We start from the raw sequence: 4888 nt of genomic DNA on the forward strand, positions 1-4888 counted from the left end.
TGAAAAAAAGTCATGTCCTTATTTGCTCCATAGTTGTCAATTGGTCATGTCAATCTGATAGGGCACATGTCAGACAAGTTCTTTGCTTGGAGAAAGATGAAGAAAATATAAGCACATGTCACACAAGTTCTTTGCTTGGAGAAAGATGAAGAAAATATAAGCAGGTTAAATGATAGAATCATCTAGCTGCAAGAACTTGTTACTGTTTTAATTTATGTCATTGATTTTTTTCCTTTCTCTTCATGGACTGTATTACCATAGTATGAGCTTTTATCTGTAGGTATAAACAGTTTGTCTTCTTGTTGAACAAGTATTGCTAATTCAAGTTTAATTGTTACTTAATTTTCTAACTTGTATGGTTTTTCTTTTAATATTTCATTCTGGTAACGCATTCTTTTGTTTAGTTTAGAAGTGAAGGCTTAGGGCAAGTCTTGGAGAAATAATAAAGCTCTGCATCATGACTTGGTGTTCAGTTGTTGAAGTTGTAGTTGTAGAAACTGTACCTTTGCTCATATCCGAATTACCTCAATGTTGAGAGCCTTAATCATGAGTGAGTATAGACTAGGAATTGCTACTGTGAAACTGAAGCCCCTATGCATTATACTCTTGTCTTTGAGATTAATGCTTTGTTCTCTTGTAGTGATACGAGGGAGGAGATGATTTGGAGGAGATGATTTGAATGGATTTGAGTCAATTTGAGTGGATTTGAAGATGATTTATTGGATTTGTGGGTAATTAAGAGTGTATTTGAAAATAAAGTTTGTACGAATTACTGTAAGATCTGATTGATGTGATAGATTTAAAAAATTAGTTTAATTAATAGAAATTGAAGATTACCAAAATACTCCTAGTTATTAAAGTAATATAAAATTTTATTTATTAATATAATATTTAATTGTAAAAATGTTTATAAAGAGATAAAAATTATAATAACAAAAAATTATTATTATTATTATTATTATTATTTTGTTATTTTTATTATTAAATAAATTTGCAAAAATAAAAAGGGTTTGTCTTGTCATGAAACTATTGTTTCATAGGATAGAGAAAATAGGGGCAAAAGGGGTTTTTCAATTCAAATACCCTCAAATCTCTCCTGTATAGCGAAGTTGGAAAAAAGTTCTCATCTCGCAAATCATCTCTTTTCTTTGCTTTCAAATACGTTCAAACGAACATGAAATATTCTTCAATCCATCCGCGCAAATTAGTTTAAACAGTAAATTACCTATAAACGAACACAAGCTAAGAGATGAGTGAGAAAGTGATAGGATTGTGATTCTAGTGTGGATACATCAAAGGGCGTAGAAAGTATGAAAGGTTTATTCTTAGAAAGAATAAAAGTGGAGTTGGATTTAAGACAAATGTTCAGCTTGAAGCAAGGGGAAGGGGTTGTGTTGAGAATCTTATTTGTTTTCCTGGAAAAGGTGGATTGGGAGAGGACTCTATAGTTTTAGACTGTTATGCAGGGAGCAAAATACTTTTTTCTGTTATAAAACACTCTTATAAATGAAAAAAGTACAAAATCATTTTTTTTGGAGAAATTATCTAAGAAAATTATAAGTTAATATATAGATGCCTTGTTTTTTGGGAATTTTTTTTCGTCTAGAACTGTTAATGAAGAAGTTTAACCGAAATATTTTCATGTTTATTTTTAAATTGGGTATAATGAAATATTTCCTATGTTTATGAGGAAGTCACTAAAATCAGTATCTTTAACGTATTTTGTGTTTGGGTTAAATATGTTTTTAGTTCCTAAAGTTTCACTGATTTTTGGGTTTAGTCCCTGCATAAAACATTGAAGGCATTTGATCCTCTTAGTACGAAAACTCTTATATTTAGTCCCCAATTTTGGACGGCGTCAAGTTTTTGCTTAGGTGTCAAACGACCGTGTCACCTATTCACTGTGCACTCTGCTACGTGTTGGTTTATGAAGGTTTGGATTGAAATTTGGCACTCTGCTACGTGTTGAATTATCTGATTATGAATTAGCTTACAAATTAGGGCAAAGTGAACTTTTGCAATTGGAGAAAACTTCTTCTTCGAACAAAGCAGCAGAACAGAGTGTGTCTGTCTCCATCTGTATGCACTTTGAACATTTGGAACCATCTCTTCTTTTTACACTCTCACAACCATCTTCCAAACTTCCCTCATTTCAACTTTATTTGCCTTTGATTGCCAAAGGGTATGTTTCGTTTCTCATAATTATCCTCATTCTCTTCAAAGTCTGCGCCTTTGGCTTACTCTGTTGTTTCGATTTTCAATTTTGAGTTTAGTAACGTTTTTGAGGCTTGTGTCTGAAGGCTGTGGAAAAGGTTCTGTTCGTAGAGGAAAACAGTTTCTTCGGAAGAAATGGGTTGTTGGAATTCAGTCATGAATTTGCAAATTTTCTTCTTTTCAATGTTGATTTTCGGTGCAACTTTCTGTGTTGCGAACACTGATCCACTTGATGGTACAGTGGATTTTGATGCAGAAAAATTGGCCTGAAGACCACTATCTCCCACTTGAACAGTGCTTGTTGAAGACGAAGAAGAAGTTTTTCCCAATTGCAAAAATTAACTTTTCCCTAATTCGTAATCTAATTCTTAATCAGATAATTGAACATGTGCAAATCTCAATGCAAACCTTCATAAACCAACATGTGGCAGAGTGCACAGTGAATAGGTGGCACGGCCGTTTGACACCTAAGCAAAAACTTGACGCCGTCCAAAATTGGAGACTAAATATAAGAGTTTTCATACTAAGAGGATCAAATGCCTTCAATGTTTTATGTAAGGACTAAACCCAAAAATCAGTGAAACTTCAGGGACTAAAAGCATATTTAACCCTTTGTATTTTAATATTTAGAACACTAATATGTCATAAAGAAACTATTCTAAACAGAAGCGCAGATTAAACTCTTCTCCTCCAATTAAAAAAAAAATGTTCATGTTTAGTAATACAGATAAATTTTAATTAGTTCGATGCAATTTTTTACTTTTCAACATATTTAATACATATAATTAAAGCTAAAAGTGACCCTTATAAGAAAAAGTGATAGAAGATTATTTAAACATTTATATTTATAAATAGAGACACCAAATATATTTATACATATTTTTTATTCATAGTATTCTTTAAAAGATGATTATCTTGGGTTTTTTATCATAACTTTTATTTTTATTGAATGTTAACATTTTTTGATAAATTTTTATTTTATTTATCAATATGTTAGATTATGGCGTCTTTGATTTTATATCATGTCAGTGTTCTTTTTTATTTATTTTTGTTATTTTTTGAGAATTCAAATTTAAAAGTGATCGTATTTTTCTATAGATATAATCGTATCAACTGGCAGTAGAACATATCATTTAGTATTTGGGTTATATTAAAAGGAAAATTGTGTTATTACAAAATTTGAACACTTTCAGGTTTAATCTAGAACTACGATAAAACTCAAAACTTAAAAATGAAGAAGAGGTGTCTAATAGATGTTGATCAGATTAGAAATCTTTGTGATTCACCTTATATACAATAGAACATTATGAAGGTCCATTATACCTAATTAGTAAATGTTGATCATTTCAATGATAAGAACAATCTAAAACTTTAAATTGTCATTAACTCAAAATATTTCCAAAGCTTAAGTAAATAATGCAAGGAAAGTCTTTAAGTGAATTTGATGAAAATTAAACTTCACTCAAAAATTTATTGAGATTAAAGTTAAAATTGAAATGTCTTCTAACTTTATTGGACAAAAGCATATATATTTCATGACATATTAATGTTGCATTGGCCACGTCAATACTTTTGAACATTAAAGCTAAACAAACAATAGATAATAAAGACAAGAAAAACAAGACATATAAGTTCAAAGCTATTTAACCAATAAAAAGGAATGTGCAATTGTCACTTCTTCTTAACCTATATAAAGACTACTTTGAAAAAGAAAAAGAAAAAGAATAAGTATCATTTTGTGTAAGTGTCAAAAAAACACCATTGAATTATCTTTGTACTATGAACTTTGTAAGGATAAAGTGTTTGTTTCATCCCAATAAATTAATCCCAATAAATTAATAGGAAGAGTTCAATCATTCTATATGTAAAAAAATATTGCACTCCTTAGTGATAAAATAAACAGTAACTTTTTTTCTTATTTCGACATTATATTTCTCCCAAATTAGGAATGATTTGCCAAAACAATATATTGTTAAGCAAAAAATTGTCCGTTAAAAAAATACTAAATAATTTAATTAGGTTCATCAATTAACCCAGAGTTAAAAAAATATTTCAATTAAACTAAAAATGACTTGAAAAAATAATAGATTAAGTTATGCTAACTTATTAAAATAAATATTAGTTAAACGAACAATGTCTTATGGAAAGTAATATTTGTGACATTCCAATTATATAATATACAAGTATATAAGTAAAGACGTCATCATTGATAATACTAGAAAGCAGTTAGAGTATACTAGAGACAATTAGGATTACAGTCATCCTTAAGCAATACAGGAATTTAGGAACTTGAAGAAATAGAGTTCTTCTAAAAAGGATAGGAATTTAAAACTTTAAACATAACAAATAAAGTTCTTCAAAATATCTAAGACTAAGAAAAGTAAAGTCTAATGAACTAGGCAGCGACAATTCCATCTCCATTAAGAGTTGTTTCCAAGGTGTCCTCCACGCCATCTGCTCTCATCCAAGTGGATGATCATCGCAAGAAAAACAGAAACAAACATGGCACAAACACAAGCAAATGCAAAGGTGAGCTAATTATACAAAAAGAAAACATGCATCACATCAAGTATATAACATACAATAAATAACTTAAGTCAAACAGTTTAAGAAACACAACCTAAGCATGTTATTTTCTAGACTTGACTCGTCCGGACTTTAAAATGATAGTCGG

General features: G+C 29.8%; 1 protein-coding gene and 1 long non-coding RNA gene across 4 annotated transcripts in view; one reads left to right on the plus strand and one right to left on the minus strand.

Annotated features, from left to right (window-relative positions):
- The window catches only part of LOC106762101, a 14863-nt gene that overhangs the window by 5766 nt on the left and 4209 nt on the right, over positions 1-4888 (plus strand). The window lies entirely within an intron of this gene.
- The window catches only part of LOC111241643, a 2393-nt gene continuing 1929 nt past the window's right edge, over positions 4425-4888 (minus strand). The window contains exon 3 of the long non-coding RNA XR_002667683.1: positions 4425-4668. This is a non-coding gene — a long non-coding RNA (uncharacterized LOC111241643). The remainder of the gene's footprint in view (positions 4669-4888) is intronic.

This window comes from Vigna radiata, chromosome 5, assembly GCF_000741045.1.
Source record: "Vigna radiata var. radiata cultivar VC1973A chromosome 5, Vradiata_ver6, whole genome shotgun sequence".
NCBI lineage: Eukaryota > Viridiplantae > Streptophyta > Magnoliopsida > Fabales > Fabaceae > Vigna > Vigna radiata.